Genomic DNA, 23,237 nt, shown 5'->3' with positions numbered 1-23,237 from the left:
CTGGGGAGCGGAGACGGGGCGGGGGGGGGGGGGGGGGGAGACAGCCCTGAGCGTTTCCTTGGTTGTGCTGGAGGCAGGAGATGAAGACACCAGTCTCAGAGCAACGGTGTCTGTGTCTGGCGTTGGCTGCACAACCTGGTCTTTGCTCCCCATTTGAGGGTCTCCAAGAACACGACAGCCTGCCTGCTGCTGCCCCCCGCCACAGGGCAGGTTCCCTCAGCTTCCCGCCGCGCTAATTCCAATGCAGCAAGGCAGTTCATGAGAATTACAAAGAGTGTGTTCTTGGTCTCCAGCGAATAGCTCCCAGTTACTGTTTGCTGGAAAATAGAAGCTCACAAGAGAATCCTTGGTTCGGTTCTGGAAAATGCAGCCTCTGGATATGTCTGGCAGCAGCTAGTTGCCAGCACAGAATGGCACAGGTAGTTTATTCTCGACTCAAAACTGAAGGAAACTGTTTGACCACTCATGAAGTCACCAGATAATTAATGTTTTTTTTTTTTTTTAAAGTTCTCCCCCTGGAATTGATATTGCCTAAGGCATTTGGGAAAAGGAGCCCAAGGAGCCCCACATACCGCCAGTCTCTGTTTAGAATATGTGTAGATTTCAGTTCCATATAACAGTATGACATTTCTTTTCTTTTCTTTTCTTTTTTTATAACATTTCTTACAGCAAAAGCACTGCAGCAAATTGCAGGATGTCTTTTTTTTTTTTTTTTCTGAATCCATCTGTAGGACAATTGTCAATTTTATTGGTGGTTTCACACCTGGGCTGTTATCTTGGCTATTGAGTGGCAGGGAGGTAAGGCGCCAAAGCCTTTCTCCTGAACTAGCTCAGAAGGCTTCAGAACAGATTATCGACAAGTAAATCAGCTTTATTTCAGGTTTCAAATGTGCCTTTGGAATCTTAATTCAGGTGAAACTCAATCAGTCAGAACACAAAACTGTGTTCTCAAAGTGCCTATTGTTTTGGGAATGCCCATGATCGGGAAACTTTTAAATGACGTTTCTCCTACTATTTTTACTTCTTTTTATTACTAATAAAATCACCTAGGAGTTTCTGTTGAATTAGTTCACTGGACACAAGACCTGATCCGAGATCTGGAAACAATTCCTCCCGGTAAATCTACTCTATGCGCCCATGAGTATGAGCATTCTGACGATGTTTCCCAACATAATGGTCACAGTGTTTCCACAAAATAAACTAGGTCCTACAGAATCAAAAGAAACTGAACTAAGTATGGTTCGAAAATGAAATGTCATCCTTCTAATGGAAAACTACTGGTCTTCAAAAATGGAGTGTTAGTATGAGTGAATGGAGGTGGTACATTTATTTAACGATGCAGTGTGACTGTATTCTCGGAAATACCGGGCAGCAAAGGGAATACCAGAATAAAACCTCCAGCAGGTCAATTATCTCTGTCTCATGACACTAAGCTCTCAGAAGAGATGCTCTAGAAACCAGGGCTATTATCCCTCTGTGCACAGGTCTAAAGTCACTGCTCAAGTCCAACCTCAGTCATTTTCATTCCAGATTTCCAAAGTTGGGGGCTTATACTACTTTCTGGAAAGTGGGATGTGGTGTCAGGGTTCTTTCTCCAAGTGCCAGGCCTGATCCAGCAGCATCAACATCATTGGGGGAACCTTGTGAGGGATGCAAGTTCTCAGCCCACTCCAGAATCAGAAACCAGGGGGTGAGGTCAGCAATCCCAGCCTTCACGCGGCCTCCGGGAGATTCACACTAAAGGGAGAAAAGCACTGTTGTGGGGCATGGTTGGCAGAAGCCATGTCTCCTATGAGAAACACACGTGACTTCAATTCCTGTTCCTAGAGACCTGTACAAGCTCCTTAAACCCACAAAGCCTCAATGTCCTCATCTATAAAATTGGTATAATATCAGAATCCACCATCTAGGGTTTTGGGGAAAATTAAGTAAAATATTGCATAGAAAGTGTTTACTGTAGGGGCACCTGGGTGTCTCAGTGGTTGAGCATCTACCTTCGGCTCAGGTCGTGAACCTGGGGTCCTTGGGATCCAGTCCACATCAGGCTCCCTGCAGGGAGCCTGCTTCTGCCTCTGCCTATATCTCTGCCTCTCTCTGTGTCTCCCAGGAATAAATAAACAAAATAAAATAAAACAAAAAGAAAGTGTTTACTGTAGTAGCTGGCAAAGCGTAAGCACCCAAAGAAAACTACCACCACCCCTCAAATCATGAATTGTTTCCATTTTTTGTATGCAGATAAAACAGAAGTAAGGTGGTTTTGGTATTGTTTTTAATTTCAACTAATCATGCACATCTATTTTCCTACACCTTTTTATGGGTTGGAGGTTATAGTTGGTGGTGATTCGCTTGCAGGGGGCAATTCTGTTGCTTTCATTCAAGTTCCCAGAAAGCTTTTTGAATCTCCATCTTCCCTGGCACAGCCAACCTTTGCTGGGGGACTTGGAGAGGCAGTAGATGCTCAAAGATGGACGCAAGACAAATAAAGACACCAACATCCACTCTGATGCTGCTTCTTACACAAACAGCTTCCCTCTTCTGTGGAAGAAGAAGTTTGAAGCTCCAGGACAGGGAAGGAAAGGCAAGTTCCTCCTCACCAGAGATCAACAGGGGGTGGGGGTGTTGGCAACTGAACCCAGATGTGCAGCAGTGGAGAAAAGAGTGACCCAAGTGTGGCATCATTCTTAAAATGGACTAACCACACGGGACAAACCAAATCCCAGGCACACACCCTTGGTCTAAAATTTCCACTGGAAAGGGAGCTAAATCAAGCTGGCTTCAAAATTATCTTGTTCATAATTTATTTTTCTTTCTCTTTCTTTCTTCAATCTTTCTTTCTTTCTTTCTTTTTTTCTTTCTTTCTTTCTTTCTTTCTTTCTTTCTTTCTTTCTTTCTTTCTTATTTAGGAAGAGGACTTTCTTTCCTATTCAGCATCACAGTTCCCTGCAATACACTGTAATTTCCTGCAGCTCTCTCTGGGGACTTAAAAAGATGCTTCAGGTGACAGCATTACTCATACACCTGGGAGTTCTGCTACGGAGGTAAAAGAGAAATTGTCATTATCCCTGAAGCTCCTGTCGGTTTTCCTTTGAGCAATCAGCACAATGCTGGGAAGGCAGCACAAAATGCCAACTCCAGCTCTCTAGAAAGAAAGCTAGCCCGTTGGTAACATAGCAGCTTCCAATGGTCCCCTCTGCGCCTCAAAAAAGACAGGGTTCACTGTCTGTGGATTTTTGTTTTTTTAAGACAGAGAGAGCACAAGTGGGAAGGGGAAAGGAGGAGCAGAGAGAGAGGCAGAGAGAATCTTAAACAGGCTCCATGCCTAGTGGGAGTCCAACAAGGGGCTCGATCTCACAACCCTGAGATCATGACCTGAGCTGAAATCAAGAGTTGGATGCTTACTGACTAAGACACCCAGGCGCCCCTGTCAATGAACATTTTAAAACTTTACTCTCTCTACACACCTGAAAAGCCAATGGCTAAATTCTGATAGACCCTGAATGTTTGACCTAGGGCTTGAGGGGGATGAAAACAAGATTTTAGTTCAATGGCTCTCAGTCAGGAGCAACGTTGTATACCTCCCTCTGGGACATTTGCCAATGTGTGGAGACATTTTTGGTTGTCATAACTGGTGAGGGGGGTGGGTGCTAATGGTGTCTAGTGGTAGAGGTCAGGGATGCTGTTCAACATCCTACAATCCTCAGGACAGCCTCCACAAAAAGGAACTCTCCTGCCCAAAACGTCGGTCATGCAGGGATTGATGAACCCTTCTAGTTAAATGCTACACTCTGCTCTTCCTCTCATATCATTTTCATTGGGAGAAACAGTCTTCCTTCTTGGTATTTTCTTCCCTAAAGGCAGATTGGGGAAGGGTGCAGCAATCATTCTATGATGGTTTTCATGTCCTTAAAAAGCACCATAACAAACTTAAAGCCCTTTGAGAAAGAACTAGAATGTCATTTTCTCTCATCTTCACTTAATCTTTTTGTGATTCTTCATAAAAATGAGGAATAGTAATTATCATCATAAACTACTTATATTTTTGATCCTCTAATTTTTGGTTCTATCATTTCATTTAAATTAGAGACTCCTTAGCTGGACCAAAGCCTTTCTTTGGCATGTTAAAAAAATTCCCTCCATAATGACCCCAAAGTGCAATACTGATGCCTCCCTTGGGCCACACACTGTTACAAAGTCTCTCATGTGGCAGGCTATTTCCCCTTCCTCCTTTTTTCTCTATTAGACTGTAAACTCTAGCAGGAACCCCTGTGGGTGAGGCGGGGGGGTGGGGTGGCTGGATGGTCCCACCCTGTTGGGGAGTACCCCTTGCACTGGAAAATGTTTTGTGACCCTGGGCGCTGCCAGGAGTGTCCCAGGCCCTATGACATCAACAGCAAAAGCACCTCTACACATTTCTAATGCCCTCAGGTATGGTGGCAGCTGCCCCCATTCAGAAACCACTGGCAGAAGCAGGGAAAGGGTCTTACTCATATTTGTTTCCCGGGTGGCTGGCACAAAGCAGGCAATCAATACATGTCTATGGAACTGACAAATGAATGACTATTTGTCTCAACAGTGAATACAGAAAGAAGTTCATCCATCCCCAAAATACATACTGTGGTTCATTAAAAAAAAAGTAATGTATTGAGTTTGCATTACGTGTCAGGCAGGGAACAAAGTACTTAGAATGCACTGTAACAAAACAGAGATGATCTGTCTAAGTGAGTCTTAGTAGAGTGGGAAAGGCAGACCACTGAACAAGTAGTAAGAGGAAGCAGGCACTGCCACAAGGGTTATAAGGGAGGGTTGTAATATAGGATGGGCGGGGGGAGAATCAGGGAACGCATCACATGAGACTGCAGCTGAGACAGAGGAGTGAGTAGGAAAGAGCTAGCTAGGTGACAGGGGGAAGAGACACACAAATAATGCTCTGAGGCAGAAGGGCAGTAGGAACGAAGGCTCTGTGAAAAGACAGAGCCCAGATTTGCGGAGCTTAGAAAAACCAACAGTAGGGAATGGTTGAACAGTAGGGGGGCCAGGGAAGCCCATCTGGGCAGCAGCTGCAGAGTTCCATGGGTGAGAAGAAAAGGCTTAAGGTAGGCTGGTGGGAATGTCTACAATAACTAAGCCAAAAAAGTCAACATGTCTCTCATGCCCCTGGAGAACCCAGGGCGTTATCCTGCAGAACAGAGTGAGGAAATGGTGGGTGAAGGCGTCCCCTTAAAAGCAGCTGTGCAGAGGTAGGCTTCTCATTCAGGGGGTCTGTTTGCCCCTCTCCCTTCTCTATCCTGCCCCAAGGAAAAGGCTGAATGGCTTGGCAGACAGAGAAATTCTGCTTCAATCCCAACTTGAGCTAGAGGTTAGGTGGTCTTGTTCTTCCCTTCACTCCTGCTTTAATTCCTTTTTGGCTGAGAGAGCAAGGAGTGTCCTCCAGTCTTGGACTCAAGCAGGAGTTGGAAGGGAGTGTGCAGAAGTCGTAGAATCCTGAAGGGGAAGGAACCAGTCATTATGACCCATCGTCCAGGGAAGGAACCAGTCATTATGGCCCATCATCCAGGGCTGACCAGTAGGCTGATTAAATTCTGCAGCTGTCTTCCCAACTTTGAATGGCTTTTTGGCATCATAAAGATCTAAAAACATTATAAACTAAATAATATCCAGCACTAAGGCACCTATCCAGCATCTATCCTTTGGCAAACTCATTCCACTCCTAGAAGAAAAAACAAAAGGAAGGAAGGAAGGAAGGAAGGAAGGAAGGAAGGAAGGAAGGAAGGAAGGAAGGAAGAAAGAAAGAAAGAAGGAAAGAAAGAAAGAAAGAAAGAAAGAAAGAAAGAAAGAAAACCAAACCTTCTCATCTTCCTCAAACATCTCATGTGTTAATTCATTTAGCCAAATTCTAGCTCAAAGGAAAAAGGAGGGATGCTATCTTTATTGTATGAGGTACAAAAAGGGAGCAATGTGCTAGATCCACATTGTATCCATTTTTACTAGTTAATCCATTGAACAGATATTGGAAGCTCCTGCCAAGTCAGATTGTAGAAGTCATCTATGTAGATGTGAAAGCACTTGAAGGGGATGTTGCTTCCAAAGAAGCCCTCATAGGTCAGTGGGAAAGAGTTGACCTTCTTCTTGAAAGAAGAAATAGTATCAATGTTGTGATTTACCTCCCATCCCCATAATTTGTCACCTTTTATTTACACTTCATTTACATGCACACCAAAAAGGACAAAATTAAAATAGTAATAAATTGGTGATATAGCACCCTTAAAAAAAAAAGGTTTATTTATTTGAGAGAGAAAGAAAAGAGGGGAGGGGCAGAGGGAGAGGGAGAGAAAGTCCCAAGATGACTCCGAGCTGAGTGCAGAGCCCAGTGGAGGGCTCGAGCTCAGGACCCTGAGATCACGACCTGAACCAAACCCAAGAGTCAGTTGCTTAACCAACAGTGCCACCCAAGTACCCCTGTAGTACCCTTTTCTTTAAATAAATACAGTCATCTCCAGAGGTAGCATCAGTTGATTTACACAGTATTCTCCCAAGGTCAAATGCAGAAAGGCTTTGCTGGCCCCATTTCATGGATAAACAAACTGAGGCAAACAGAACCATTGTAATTGGCTAAAGATCAGTAGGAAAAACACTTAGAAGCATCTTAAATAGTAGGGCTGTTAATTTTTCAATCCTAATTTGAGAGACAAAAGGTCAATTTCTTTTGTATCGGTAAGTTATTTTCTTTGGCCTCCTGCTATAATTTATAGGTTATGAATGGCTCTGGAACTTATTTATTTCTCCAGGAGGTGAATTTGGCAAAATTCTCACCCTTTGGACTTACCCCATTTAAGTAAGAATGAAACAGTGATAAGAAGAAAAAGAAAATGAAAAGTTATAGAACTTTTTTTATGGAAGTTAAAAGCAGTTACTTGAAACCCAATGGACCTTCGCTCCTATACAATAAATAAAAAAAGAAGAAAACCAAAAGATACATAAAAAATCTTGACTTTCCAAAGATCAATCATACTGTGTATGTGCCAATAACTAGTAAAGCAAAAAAAAAAAAAAACAGAAATCAGCCAAGATTGATGGCTTGCAAAGTAGTAAGAACTCTCAGGACCAGGTATATCCTGGTCATCAAATAAAGAAGTTATAAAAAATAGGTCATTCTCCTGTTATTACTAAAAAATACAGAATGATTTGGTAGGATTATTGCTAGGAATTTCGACTATTTGGCCTTGAGCAGCAAGAACAAAATAAAAGCAAAGTTTGGCATGTAAAACCGTAAAAAAAGACAAAAAGTTATAAAGGTATTTATTTTATCTTGCTACCCTAAAATTAACTTAAAGTTGATATTAATGACATATCCTTCTCAACTACAAATGGATTGGCAACACGAGAAAGCAGCTGAAAACAGCAGGCTATAGGCCTAAGGCCTATGGATATTTCATACAGTTGAGAAAACAGTTGTATATTCTTCAGATCAAGAGTTCAGAAAGCTCTAGGCAGTATTTGAGAAGAATGAGGAAAAGAATTTCATGATCTGGTCTTGAATCAATAACAAACGAAGAAAACAGGAGTTTCACTCCTGAAGGAGCTGGCACTAAAGATATTTAAGGTAGATCTCCTCACTCTAAAAAGATTCCATCATAATGTCAATCCGGTGGGCTTGCAAATAATTTTAGTTTATTCCTTGTATGTTTATATATTTTGGCAGATGGTGTCGACTGTATATTCATTAATCATTTACCCCCTCTTTTCAGAGCTTTCATTTTCCATACCTTTGAAATGAACTATGATTGATCTAAGGGAATGCATGACACCCCATCTGTCAAAAGATGTAAAGTTTTCTAAAGAGTTCTCTCTTTTTTAAAGATGTTATTGATTTATTTGAAAGAGAGAGGGTGTGTGCACATGCATGAGGTGGGGGCAGAGGGAGAGGGAGAAGCAGGCTCCCCACTGAGCAGAGAGCTCTATGCAAGGTTCTGTTCCAGGACCCTGGAAACATGACCTGAGACAAAGGCAGACACTTAACTGACTGAGCCACCCAGATGCCCTACTAAAGAGTTCTGGAAAAGATTTCCCTCTGAAAAAAAAGACATACCACAAGAATTTTGTCAGCATATTCCTTGATTCCTGCTTGCAGCATTGTTGGATGAAGACACAATGCTTTGAGCCACAGCAGCTATTTTGTGACCAAGAGGACATATGTTGACAGCAAAGAGAGGAAAAAAAGAATGGTAAAAGCTTGCGTTTTGATGACTTTGTTTAAATGTCAAAGCAATCTGGGAGCAGTGCACTTTCAGATGACTTGCAATGTGACTTAAACAATAAAGGGTCTTACAGAGTTTAAGCTGCTTGTAGTTGGATGTTTTGTTACCTTCAACAGACCACATTTCAAAACTTGCCACAAAGCCATAGTAATCAAGACAGACTAGCACTGGAAGAAGGGCAGATATAGAATAGATCAAGGGAGTAGAGTCAAGAGTGCAGAAATCAATCCTCTCATTTATGGTCAACTGATTTTTGAGTGCCAACACCATTCAATGGGAAAGCACAGTCTTTGCAGCAAATGGTGGTAGGATCGCTGATACTAACATCACAAAAAATGAACTCCTACCTCTCATCATATACAAAAATTAACTCAATATAGATCAAAGTACTAAAATTAAGAGTGAAATTCACAAAACTCTTAGAAGAAAACATAATTGTATACCTTTGTGACACTGGATTACACAGTGCTTTCTCAGATATGCTATAAAAAGCATAAGTAACAAAAGAAAATAAATAAATAATTTAGCGCTTATCAAAATTAAAAACTTTTGTCTTTCAAAGAATACCATAAAGTGGAAAGAAAAAAAACCTGGCCACTGATTAGAAGAAAATATTTGTAAATCTTTTATCTGATAAGAAACTTCTATCCAGAATATGTAAAGAGCTACAACTCAACCAGAAAAAGACAAATAACCCAATTTAAAAGTTGGCAAGGGATTTGCATAAACATTTCTTTAAAGCAGATATATGAGTGTCTACTAAGCATATCCAAAGATCCTCAACATCATTAATCCTTAGGGAATGTGAATCAAAACCACAAGGGTATACTACTTCACATCCACTAGAACAGCCATAATCAAAAAGAAGAAATATAACAAGTGTCAGCAAGGATGTGGACAAATTGGAACCTCACACATTGCTGATATGAATGTAAAATAGTGCAGCAATTGTAGAAAAGATTGGCAATCTATCAAAAGGTTAAACATAGAATTACCATATGGCCCAGCAATTCTATTCCTAGGTATATACCCTAAAGAAGTAAAAACTTGTTTAAAAAAACCAACTTGTATATGAATACTCATAGCAACACTGTTCATAATAACCCAGTGGTGGAAGCAACCCACACATCTATCAGCTGATGAACAGACTAAAAATAAAGTGGTATAAGTGGTATATACACATAATATAATATGATTTAGCAATAAAGAGGAATTACTGATAAGAGTCAAAAAGTGGAAACAACTCAAATGGCACTTGATAGTGGACACACACCATATGGTGCAGCTATATAGTGGAATATTATTCAGCCATAAGAAGGGATGAAGTAATGACATGTGCTACAACATAGATGAATCTTGAAAACATTATACTAAGTAAAAGAAACCAGACCAAAAAAGTCATATATATATATATATATATATATATATATATATATATATATATTTAAAAGATTTTACCCATTTATTCATGAGAGAGAGAGACAGAGAGAGAGGTAGAGGCACAGGCAGAGAGAGAAGCAGGCTCCATGCAGGGAGCCCGATGCAGGACTCGATCCCAGGACTCCGGGATCACACGCTGAGCTGAAGGCAGACGCTCAACCACTGAGCCACCCAGGCATCCCAAAAGCCATATATTCATAGAGGCTGGTCATAGGTTACTGGTCCCCCAGGATTTTGGGGGGATGGAATGGAAAGAGATTGTCTATGGGTATGGAGGTTCTTTTTTTGTAATTTATTTTATTTTATTTATTTTTAATTTTTTAAAATTTATTTTATTTAAAAATTTTTTTTATTTAGAGAGAGAAGTAGGGGGCAGAGGGAGACACAGAATCTTAAGCATGTTCCCTGCTGGGAATGTGGGGCTCGATCTCACAACCTGAGATCATGACCTGAGCTGAAGTCAAGAGTCAGATGCCTAACTGACTGAACCACCCAGGCATCCCTGGAGTTTCTTTCACTGTAATGAAAATAATCTAAAATCACATTATGGTGATAGTTGTCCAACCTTGTGAATGTACTAAAAACGGCTGGATCATGCACTTTAAAAAGGTGAATTTCGTGATTTGTGACTATAATAGAATAAATGAATCAAGAATCAATAATCAAGTGATCATAAAAAATAAGTATTGACAAGAAATGAAAAAGCCAAAATGGATGAATCTCAAAAAAACTATGCTAAGTGATATAAAAGATCACATATTTTATGATTCTATTTACATAAAATGTCCAGATTAGGCAAATCTATAGGTATAGAAAGTAGATTAGTGGTTGCCTAGGGCTAAGAGGGGTCTGGAGGGAGAGCAGGGAAAATGGGGAATGACTGCTAATGGTACAGAGTTAAGAAAATGAAAATGTCCTAAAGTTAGATTATAGTGATGGTTGCACAACTCTGCAAATATACTAAAAGCCATTGAGTTGTATACTTTAAACAGGTGAACTTTATAACTTTATACGTGAACTCTATCTCAATAAAGTCGTTACCAACAAACAAATAAATAAAATAGAACACTTTTTAAAAAGATTTTATTTATTTATTCGTGAAAGACACACACAGAGGCAGAGACCTAGGCAGAGGGAGAAGCAGGCTCCCTGCAGGGAGCCCGATGCAGGACACATGGGATCACCACCTGAGCCAAAGGTGGATCTCAGTCACTGAGCCGCCCAGGTGCCCCGATAGAACACATCTTAACCCTTTATCTATATTTCCTGAACATTCTACAATGAACCTGTATACTATTTCTCCAGGAAAAGGTGTTCGAATTTCTTGATTGGAAAAAAAAATGTCTATTATACAAAACAAAGTAAAAAAAAAGCCAGGAAATCAGTACTGCACATGAACTCCACTGTGCAACTCGGTGAATGCAGGCAGGAAAAAAAAAAAAAAAACAACAACACAAAAAAACTAAAGGAAAATACATCAAATTATTATTATTTTTTTTTATTAATTTTTATTGGTGTTCAATTTACCAACATACAGAAGAACACCCAGTGCTACATCAAATTATTGATAGTGATTTTGAGTTAGGTTCACTAGATGATTTTTACTATTATTATTTTTTGGAGGGCCTTCTTTTCCTTCTTTTCTATATCTGCACATGTTACTTTTTGATTTCTAATTCTGAAAGGCACATGAAATCATACAAAAGGCTATTATCCAGTGAATGAAATGTTAAGTTTCTCTCCTATCCTGGTTCCCTCACTCCTCATTTCCAGGACTGCCATGTAAGATCATCCAAGTTGTTTACTGCACAATGGTATGTGGCTGAGGAAGTGAGCAGAGGTTATAATCGAGCTTGGGCTCTGCTGGATAAGCCGCAACTCATGGCTCTGAGGAAACCATCTTTTTCATCTAAACCACATGAAAATACTATGTAAGGAAGTGCCAGCCCTACCCTTCTCCCCTCCACAAAGGCTACCACTATGTCTAGTGTTTTGTATGCCCCTCCAGACATAGTCTATGTTATCCAAACAGATACATCACGCTGTATGGATGAAACAGTTATTTAAAAAGAATAAAGAAATACCAGGAAAAGCAAAAAGCAATACAATATAATCAGAATTCAAATGCTTCTAGAGGAGTCATTCAAGGTAAAATAGGATTAAAAGGAGGAGGGGGAAAAAGCCTATTTGTAACAAACAAGTCTTAAGGGAAGAATCCTAAGTGCAAGGATTGTTGGATTGTTTTCCAACCGAGCAGTCTCCAATTCAATATGCTGTTTAAGCAGCAAATGAAATTGATTAAAATGCAATTGCCAAGTGGGTTGATATTTGGTACTTTATTCACCATGCTTCCCACAGCTTAGAAGAGTATGGTGGTATGTGCGTGGTCCAGCTTCCACCATGGAGAGCCTTAGGATTTTCATCTGCTGAGAAACCTAGAAATGAGTGTCCCCACATGAAGCCTGGTACTTCCATTTCCTTCACTCTAGTGTCCTCGAAAACAAAGAGAATTGCTTACACGGAAACCTAGAGCACTCTGTTAATCTATAGTCTAACATTTCTGTATTTATCCAACTTGGGCTAAAATTTCTATTTAGGGAAAATGATGGTTAAATAAGTAAATAATTCAAATTATGAGATCTGATTGCAAGGATTGTTCTATCACTCTGAGTAACCTTTTAGGCCTTTGCCTATGTTTCTGTTCCATGCTTTGCCTCATCACAGAAGGCAACACTGGTCTTCTTTTGGGTTCCAACTTCTTTGCCCCACGCTGTTCATCAGCTGTTCCTTCGGCTCTGAACACTTCTCTACCCCAAAATTTCATCCAGTGAACTCCTGTTTATCTTTCCAGATTTAGCCTGAACGTTTTCTAAAAATATTGTTTAAAGATTTTTAAAAAATTTATTCATGAAAGACGCAGAGAGAGAGGCAGACACACAGGTAGAGGGAGAAGCAGGCTCCTTGCAGGGAGCCCGATGTGGGATTAGATCCTTGGACCCTGGGATCATGCTCTGAGCCAAAGGCAGACACTCAACTGCTGAGCCACCCACACATCCCCAGACTTAGCTTGAATGTCGATCCCTCAAAGCAGGTGAGTGCCCCATCACAGCAGCTTGATCTCCCCCCCCAGACCATATGCTCCATGAGTGCCTGCTTTGTCACCACTGCACTGCCATTGCTTAGCACCCAGCTCATAGTAGTTATTCAATAAACCTGACAAGTGAGTTGATGGAAATGCAAAAGCTACCCATGATCCTAGGAGAGCCTCACTCATTTAAACAAATTGAGTGACATGTAAAAGAAAGCTTAGGGGGCGTTTGGGTGGCTCAATCGGTTAAGTGTCTGCCTTTGGCTCAGATCATGATCCCGGGGTCCTGGAATTGAGCCCCACATTGGGCTCCCTGCTCCACGAGGAGCCAGCTTCTCCCTCTTCCTCTGCTGTTCCCCCTGCTTGTGCTCTCTGGCTCTCTCTTTCTCTCACTCTCTCTGTGTCGAATAAATAAATAAAATCTTTTTTTAAAAAAATAAAAGAAAGCTTAGAATTAATAGAGAGCCAAGAATGATAAAGCTTGGAACCTACTCCTTAAGACTAGAAGTGTCGTCCAAGGAAGAAATGGGGAGAAAATGAAGCTGGTACTGGATTAGGGCAATTGTCAGATGAAAAATAAGCCTGGGAAAAAATGGTTGGGACCTAGGAAGGTGATCAGATGACTTAAGCATGAGATATTCCTACCAGAGCAGAGGACACTGTGTGCTAAGAAGGTGATATGTTGAACCATCTCAATTTTAATTTGACCTGATTCAAATAGGTCTTGACAGTAGCAATGGGATTATCCAAGACATATTTGTCCTCCTAAGTGGCTTATTCTTTAAAGCCTCTTTCAAGAGTGCTTTGGGAAGTTCAGAAACTAGTTCTATTTTGATTACTTCAAGTTATGCTAGGAGCAGGATAAGAAGACTTGAACACATTTGCCTTGTGGATTTGTTCTCTGTTTCTATTTCTAAAACAGAATACCTAAGTCTGTTAAATGATTAACTACAAGAGTGCTGAGAATGTCAACAGTTACCGGCATTCTTTTTGAATGTCATTTTCCATAAATGCCACGATATAGTTTCAGAGATGATGAAGAATTGAAGTAAGTAATTTACTTACTTACAAGTAATTTATTTATTTATTTAGAAATAAATAAAATGCAAACATTATATTTACATGATAAAGCACAACTACCAAAAACACTAGATTATATTCAAGCTGGAGAAGAACTTTTCCAAGGCCCACAATCATTGAAATATAGTTGTGTGGAAAGGAAAGCATCCAGATTAATTTAATTTCTTTTTACAACAGTGAAAATGTATGCACACTGGCTCTCTTCAACTATTCCATTCAAGTAAACTACAGGGCAAAGGGAAGGGAATATGAAGCTTCAGGGCCAGGGTGGTCCCAAAGCAATTTTAGCAATGAGGAATTGAATTCACTGATTTTATCTTAAAGATTCAGGTGGATTTTGTATTTTTTTCCATAATATATCTTTGATTTTCCTTCTAAAAATACACTAAGTAAAATTGATGGTACAGGAAGATGCACCATGTTTATTTTTGGTTTCCCATAATCTCTTAGGGCACCTCTTAATACCCTGATGAGGAGAGGGCATTAGCCCAGTATAAGAAGTACAGAAGTAGACATTAGGGGAAATAATCATATAATCTATACAAACTTCAGAAAAGCTCGTAACTTGTTAAAAAAAAAAAAAGCTTTTTTTTTTTTTTTTTTTCCATCAACAAATGATTAAACACCTGGGTGGCACAGTTGGTTAAATGCCTGACTCTAGATTTCAGCTCAGGTCATGATCTCAGAGTCCTGAGATCGAGCTCTGCCTAGGGCTCTGTGCTTGGCTTAGAGTCTGCTTGAGTTTGAGTTTCTCTCTCCTTCTTCTTCTGCCCCTACCTGCCATATTCTCTTTCTCTCTAAAATAGACAAATTCTTAAAAAAAATAATATGGTAATCTATGTGTAGACAATTCTTCTGGAATCTCAGAGATTCCTATCATAGCACATACCACACTAGAGTGTGGTATTTCTCATTTCTTATGCCTATCCAACTGCTGTGGTCCTTGGGCAATTACCCAACATCCATTCTACCCAAAATAAAGAGCTTAAACTAATTATGGTAATCCCATCCTCTTTCCCATGTGATTAGTTTAGGAAGGGCATCCAATACAGTCTTGGTCATTAAAACCCAAGGGGAAGTCTCCTTATGGGGCTCCCTGTTCAACTGGTTGAGCCACCTTTCCACTAGCTGATGATGAAGCCAGACAGAGACTCCATTTAAGCAAGACAATTACCAACTAGGCAACTGGAGTCTTCAAGCATTGTGTGGGATGCCCATTTCTGCGAGATAATATTGTTTCCTGATTAATTAAGCCAATTAATGTGTGACTTCTCTTTTACTCAAGGAGACCTTTAACAGTATACTTTACATTAGACTGGAACTTTGTCAAGGGCAGGGTGTATGATTGGTTGATTTTTTATTTTATTTTATTTAAATTCAATTAATTAACATTTGGTATATTATTAGTTTCAGAGGTAGAGTGCAGTGATTCATCAGTTGCATATAACACCCAGTGCTCATTATATCACCTGAGGATTTATGATTGATTATCTTTGTATTCCAGAGTCTAACACAGCATCCTATAGATAGTAAGGGTCTAATTAATATATGTAGAACTAAACTGAACCAATTATCAAACTCAAGATGTACTAAATTAAATTCCTAGTCAACTCTTGGCCTCCTAGACCTCTAATATCCAGATGAGCATCCCAGATTATAGACACTATGACATGAAGGGAAATAGGGTTGTTGGCCTCAGAAGACAGTACTACAATTGACCTCAATATATCATTTTTTAATATGTATGAAAAACAGCAATTGAAAGGGATAAGGAACTCTGGCGAAGGAACTAGTGAGAAAGATCCAGAGTGATTATTTGGTTTAAAGGAAGCACACAACCTTGCAATGTCTGGATTATGGTACTATTCATTCAAATACAGAATGCAGGAGAGGAACAGTGCTTGTGTATTTGTAGAACATCCAGGAGGACATGCCAGTAGTAGCAGGGGGATGCGTAGATAATACTGGTGATACCATGTGTGTGTATCTACATTAGTGAAACACAAAGGCTAGGTAAGATTCCCACTATCTCATTACTATGAACTGCTTGGATTGTAGAGGTAATTTGAGGTTTACTATGGATTGGGGGGCCTTAAATATGCACATAGATATTCCTTAGAAAAGGAAGATCTACTCCTTTCTGATATTCCTTAGAAAAGAACCTACATGTCAGGCATTGATTTATGGATTTGTACACACATCAACCAATCCTAGTGTCCTTGAAAACTCTGAGGTATTATCACCATCCTCCTTTTCAAACTGCCCTACCTGGTCAGTTTCTTCCATTAAACAAGGAAGAACAAATACACCAAAGAATGCCATGTAATGTAGCATTCTCCAAGAGATTTTCTAGAAAGGAAAGGGTTCAGTGATGGGGCAATTTCAACAAGGAAGGAGGGAACCCTTCCCCATCAGGTAAGTGGAGAAGCAGACCTCATTCCTGCCATTACTGCTTACCCCTGAGACTATGAAATATCGGGCGCTATTCAAATACAGTCACATGATCCTTCACAGGGAGAAGAAACAGGCTGGACAGGTTTTGAAGTGTAGAAACCTTAAATATGAATCAAATGCAATCAGCTTAAAAATAAAAGAGGTTTAAGGACGTGGTCAGATCTAGTTATGAAATACAGTATAGCATTCTCTCTTACTATTCCACACATGTGTGCATGTATGCAGATGCACACACATACACACATACTGGTCTCTCTTTGCACATTTAAAACTACTTAAAATCAGAGACGAGTCTATTCCTAAGGATATTTTCTTCTGGGCTCTCTTAAAGAAAAAAAAATTAAAAATCCATGCAAAAAACCCCCATGCAAATGCATTTCTTTCCCCTGAGATTTCAGTCCAATAATAGGACTCTGGAAAATTAAAAATTTATAGGCTTTCTAATCTAATCATTTTCATCATATCATTTTAACACTAAGGATGAAAACATGTGACTCTACATTTAAATTTGTTTATCAGAGGTAGAAGTATCAGATATAACTTTGGTTACAATATATTGATTTCTTGTTATAAAGATTTCATTAAGCCTTTAATTCTCACCACGGTCTATGAAATAAGTATTATTAATACCTCAACTTTATAGATAGTGAAACTGAAGCATAGAGCAGTGAAGAAGTGACAGGTTAGATTCAGAAGATTGGAGGCAGACACTAGAGTACCCAGAGGCCAAAAGTCAAGGTAGAGCAGTGAATTTAGCATTTGGTATTGGGCGGAGTTTGTTACAATCAAAGTAGGTCAAGAAAGATAAAAAATCAAATTCATGTGAGCAGGTGGGAATGAGGACACCAAAAAAGGAGGACAAGGCATGGAAAAAAGTGAGTTGGTTGGTTTAGAACCCATAATTCTATAGGCATGGTAAGAGGGTGCAAGTGGTCTTGTTATATCCATGTGTGTGTGCCACAGGGCAGGGACCAGTGCTATCCCAGTGTTGGCACATTAACAGTCACTCAAAGAAAGCTTGTTGGAGCAGAAAGGGATCAAAGAGGTTAGAAACATGGTCAGCCTAGGAGAGAAATGTGGGGTGCCAGTGCCAGCCACACAGAGCCTGTATCAGTCTATTCGCCAGAGCACTTTGCTTGCAAATGACAGAAACATAATTCTAACTCATTTAAGCAAAACAGGAACTGTATTGCCTGGGTGTCTGGGGTATTCTAATGTCTACTTCTCTTCCAGTCTCTGAATATAACCTGTCACTCTCTTAACTTCCCCAAATGGGGGACAAGTAGGGTCAAATGGGACTTGAGGATGCCAAGAACTTTCTCTTTCTTTCTTCTTGCCTTTGTCACTGCTTCCTTCGCATGGTCCATTCATTCTCTCAGGTGCGCAATCCTTTTTTTTTTTTTTTTTTCAGGTGCGCAATCCTAACAGGGTATAAAAAAAATAACCAAAGCCAGCTCCAGGTATGTGTCCTTCTAGCCTACTAATGAGCCAGCTCTTCCCTGCAAGCTCTAGTAGGTTAAATCATGGGATAGTATGCTGATTAACTATTATACGCACTGTGGTTAGTGTGGATGGGATGGTGGTGTGAGTAGTGATTGGCTCAGTCAGAAGCAGGAGCCATGCCAGGGTCGAGGAGGATGGGGTAACATGACTGGCAGCCCCCTACTGAACAACTTGGTGAGAGTTTGGAAAGAATGTTTTTCCCAGCGAAGGAAAGTTCCTGTTACTAGAAGAAGGAGGTAAAGGGACTCTGGGTAGCAGAAACAGCTGATGTTCCCTAGGAGGCCTCTTGCCTTTGAGGTAAACCAACATCCAAGCTAACGTGGAACCAGTGCTAAACCATAATGTCCTTGCTCTGGAATACCACAGTATCCAGCTTACTCCAGTACCATATTTTCTAGCCCCTTCTTTATTTGTGCCAGAGATTAAATAATCCATGGTAACGTGTTTTCTGGTCTGTAGAAAGGCCTTCTAATTCATTCCATGGCAGCCTATCCACCGGAAATTTAAATTTAACTAGGTCCCTCCTAATAAAATAGGATATATACCATATTAATAGTAACAGTCTTTATATTAATGTGATTTCAAATAATATTCATTTGCACTTTCAATGATTTGGTTATAGGGCACCTTGGATACAACACATATTAAATTCTTACATCTGTTCCAGGAATGGATGGATTGCCTTTTATTATTTTCACCCACAGAATATCAATAACACCACATTCTTAATTTTATTGGGATCCCATAAATCTAAAAGCTTAAAATGTTATTAAAAAGGCCGTCACCACTGCCATCTGGGAGGGCACTTCTTATTCTCTTTCCATAACTTCCACACAAAAAAGACACAGGTGCCAAATGCTAAAACCTTTTTGCCAAGGTTGGCTTAAGGTTTTTAAATGGCTAAAGGCATGCTCAGCCAGTCACTCACTTAAAACTTTTAAAGCTCCAGTTTTCAATGAACAATTGGTCTTGGAAAAACCTGCACTGGATTCCAGCCGGCACTCCATAGCAGTGCCTACAACTTTGTTGTCAAGATGCCAACTGTGCAAAGCTCAAACCAAAGTGTCCCACTGTGTCTGGATCCTTCCAGTCAATAGTTATCATCTCAAATGTTCCCCAGCCAGGAAGGTGCATCTTTCTCTTGCCAACTGCTCCTTTAAATAGGCTTGCCTTGTTTCCTTTGTAAAATATCCACTTCCCTTTCTGTCCTGTTCTCCAACTTCTGGAGGCAAAAAGAAGCAAGAAACTGCAAAGTGACACCATCTCCTCATTTGCAACTTGCCTAGCACCTCCTCCTCAGAAGCCAGTTCAGTCTCTTCTGTGGCAGCAACTATGGTCTTTGGGGCAGGTCATCATAGCTGTCAATTGATATCTATCTTTAGTCAATTCTTAACTATCACCTTTAACATCAGTTTGCACCAGCATTTGAAAAGAGTGTTCACGGGGGCTTCCTGAAATCTGAATCAACCAGAACACGGGAGGAGTGTGGCTTGCTTTAAGGAAGTTGTGGTAATCTAGATGCTTCCACTCTAGCCCCTGGCAATATTGTACATGAATTCAACAATAGGAGAGACAGTAAGGCTTAGCTATGAGTAAGAAAAAACATAAACACTCCCAGTGACTCCACCTATGAAGCCACTCAATGAGGGTGACATTGGTACAGGACTCTAGAACTTTCTCAGTGGACCTCAGTTCCTGGTGCCTCTCACTGAGCATTGCACGGTGTCATAAATCTCTTCTTTAAAAGGAGGTAGAGGTATTTTTCATATAGCATGGTCTTTAATCATGAGCCAATGACTTCAAAAAAGAAATGGAAACAGTGGATTAATTTCCAACTCTAGACTTATAAGAGATGCTATGTCTGGCTCTGACATGGCAAATGAAAGGATATTCAAGAATTATTTTTTAAACGTGATTTTTGTCTTAAGTGATTCTCTGACCTGATGATGGCCACTGGACTAGAGACAGAAAATAGTTTTCCACTCAAAAGCCAACTCCAGTTGACTGGTAGTGGCTCTGGGGCTTTGTTTTGAAGAAGGAATCTGAGGCTCTGTGGAAAAAAGTGCAATGGTTGATTAGCAATGTCTGCCAGGGGCCCAGAAATAGGGAGTGGATACAGAAGTGTCACTCGCTTGCTTTTTTTCAGACTGGACCAAGGCTGAGTTTGTGTTTTTGATTTCTAAACATCAGACATTTGATTTTTTTTTTTTTCTTGATGGAGCCCAGGCCATGTGAGGTTTTTATTCCTGGCCATGTGAGGGAGAGGGGAGTTGAGGGGCTTGGGAGGAATAATATGGAAGTTAGATCAAGGTCAGCACTTTTTTTGGTAAAGAACCAGAGAGTAAATAGTTTAGCCTTAGTGACACACATGGGTTTCAGTTATGACAATGTAACTCTGCCACTCAGTGGAAGAGTGCCAGAGACAACACAGACACAAATGGGCATGGCTGTGTGCCAATAAAACTTTATCTACAAAAACAGGTCGTGGCCTACTGACCTATGATCTAGACTATGGGTAGGAGATAATGCACAGATTAAATGGGAGGGTTCAATCAGGAGGACATTTGCTTCTGAACAGGAATTCAGGGGCAAACCTGACCTGAACAGCTCCCCTTGAAGTAATGGAGAAGTCTGCATTTCTGAGACATGAGACATTCCTTTCAATTAATAGTAATGCAAACAGGGGCACCCCCACACGAAAGCAAAACATGACTACCCCACCACTGTGGTTTAAGAGCCAAATGCTCGCGTAGGCACCATCTTGGTAATCTAAAGTTTCCAGCTAGTGAGCAAGACACTTTCTCCAGAAGGCCCTTGGAAAATAAATCTGTCTCCATGGAACACTTAATAAAACAACCCACCAGCTTTGGGGAACATATTAGCTAATAGCGGGGCTGTGATGGAGGCAGACATGGGGCATGCACATTTTGAATGGAAAATGCTGTAAAATAAGGAAATAAAATCAGAAAAGCATCATGGCTCGCTGCACTGGATGGGCAGGGTGGGTTTGAATATGGCAGAAAACAAGACAGCCTCTCCTGAAATGGAGGCCACCAGCACCTGGGAGATGCTGCGTGGATTTCGACAAAGGGACAAGGCCGCTCTCAGAGTGGGGGTGGCTGTGGCTGGGGAGAATTTCAAACAGGGAAGAGAAGAAGCCTGGGGCACTCGCTCCCAAGTTCAAGGTGAGAAGGACGCTTAAAGTGTGTTTATGCAGAAAACAGGCAGGTAAAAAGCTCAGGGTTTCAAGTCAGATTGTACCCAACCTGGGGTAAAAATCCCAGCTTTGCTCTAACTGCTCTTAGCCTTTGGAGGAATCCTGAGCTACTGCTAAGGGGTTAGCCTGGTGGTACAATGGCCACTAGCATCCATCCTTTTTCTTGGTGTGGTAATCCCAATTTTGTACATTATCCATCCTCATACAACCCATGTGTTGACCCCAGGCCTCCTTCAGGGGCAAACCTAATTGGCATAAACTGATTAGCATGGGAGTGGATTTGGGACATAACCAGTCTCAGGACTACGGCTTGGAATTCTGGGATAAAGTTACCCTCTCTTCTTGGTACATGTAAAGCACAGACGTGAGGGTTAAACTGCCACAGCAAGTCTTACCACAGTAAAGGAAGAAAACGTGACAATAAAGCACCCACGTGGAAAGGGCAGAAAGAGAGAATTCAAGGAACTGTGTCAGCCTCTTGATCAAACCTCACCTGAAATTAGAAACGTTGAATTTCTCAGTCACATGAGCCAATAAACATCCTTTACTGTTTAAGACAGTCCGAACTGGAGTTTCCGTTGCTCATACGGACTCTTCTTGCTCCAAGATCCCTAGACCTTCCAGCAACACCAACAAAACTCCACCCTTTCCTCAAATATACCAGATTTCCTGACAATGAATGCGATTTCCTAGTACACAGAGCAGACCCTGGCTTACTGCCCTCAGGCTGTGTAGCAAAAGGACAAAGGAATAAGGCTGAACCTGGACGGCTTCCCACCTTCCCCTCTGAGCCCATCTCATGCTCGTGACTGTTCCCTCTGTCCTGACATTCCTTTTGGGATGATTTGCCATCCACCAAGTCTAGTTGACTTCAGAGTTCAAAGCCAACATCAGCTCTGACATGCTCATAAATCTGTGCGTCCTACTGGCATTCTTGTGCAAATGAGTGAATGTATGAGTGTCTGAGTGAGTGTGCACGTGTGTTTGTGAGTGAGCACAAGCGTGCGGGAGCATATGTGGTGTGTGTACAAGCGATTCTGGATAAGTACTCCCCCTCAGGGTAAACTGTCAAACTGATGTCTTGTGATGACAGAAAGTAGTTATGACCTAGGACTGGCCACAGAGAAGAAAAAAAAATAGCATCACAGTTTACCCAGAGGCCACAGCAGTCTATTTAATAAGAGTGAATAAGAGAACAGTCATGGAAGAAAGAAAACAGGCAATGAGAGTTTTATTGTAATAGAAAACGCTATCATCTAATGTCTGAAAATCTGTACGTGGCCTATGGAACAGGAGCTGCAAACCCAAGAAGGTCAGCCCAGTGAAACCTGAGTTCCGAGGGCCATGAGATGGCACGCCTGATGGAAGGGGGGCACTGCGTGTTGACAAGTGGTAATGGTGTTGACAAGTGGTAATGGTGGCCCCATGGTGCCGGAGAATTCTGAATGCTCAACAGAGTACACCAGTCAAGTTATCCAGGTTTCTACAGAGACCATCCCAACTTTCTAGATGGTGGCTACTAATCCACATTGTAATCCCAATTGCCACCTCTGCTCGCATACTCAGTTGCTACTTTAGATTTGAAAAGATTTAACTTAGGACCCCTTTAAAGTCCTGTTACATATATGACTCAACTCACAAAGAGTACAAATGGCCGCCCCAACTTAGTCTGAAGCCAGGTATGCTTGGGTGATGATAAATGTGCCTGAGCAACACCTAGGATAGAGAGGGAGGGGCTGACAGCACTGGATTTCTGAAATCTCTTCTTCATCCCACAGGATATGAATCACTCAGTGCCCCGTCCCCCTGTGGTATAAATATATTTGTCACAAGCATGAAGAATTAGAAACTGTTCTGTCTCGTTGACTTCATAAAAATATTTGCCTGAACAAAGTTTCCAGTTCCAAAGCTGACCTTCCCACTCCGTTCTAGGGGGACTTTGAAGAAGTCTATCAGAACTACAGAAGTGAGTAGCTTATAAAATCCCGGACAACTCTCTGGGGATGTGGCTGTCATACAATTCACACTGAAATTTCAGTTCTTGATAGACTAGCTTCAATTCCTAGTTTCCACATCCACTTCTCAGAGTGGAAGATTTCCAAGGATCATGCTTTTGAGCAATCATCTAGATCAAATCCAAATAAATCCCTGACTGAGTGATTTTTTAAAGTTGTCTTCAAGCCGAGTTGCAGAAACAAGT

The 23,237-nt window shown here is 40.9% G+C and overlaps 1 protein-coding gene across 3 annotated transcripts in view; it reads right to left on the bottom strand.

Moving 5' to 3' along the window:
- The window catches only part of FRMD4B (FERM domain containing 4B), a 320,836-nt gene that overhangs the window by 173,317 nt on the left and 124,282 nt on the right, over positions 1 to 23,237 (bottom strand). The gene's annotated exons all lie outside the window — the stretch shown is intronic.

Source organism: Vulpes vulpes, chromosome 9, assembly GCF_048418805.1.
Source record: "Vulpes vulpes isolate BD-2025 chromosome 9, VulVul3, whole genome shotgun sequence".
Classification (NCBI taxonomy): Eukaryota; Metazoa; Chordata; class Mammalia; order Carnivora; family Canidae; genus Vulpes; species Vulpes vulpes.
This window is presented reverse-complemented; position numbering and strand designations above follow the sequence as displayed.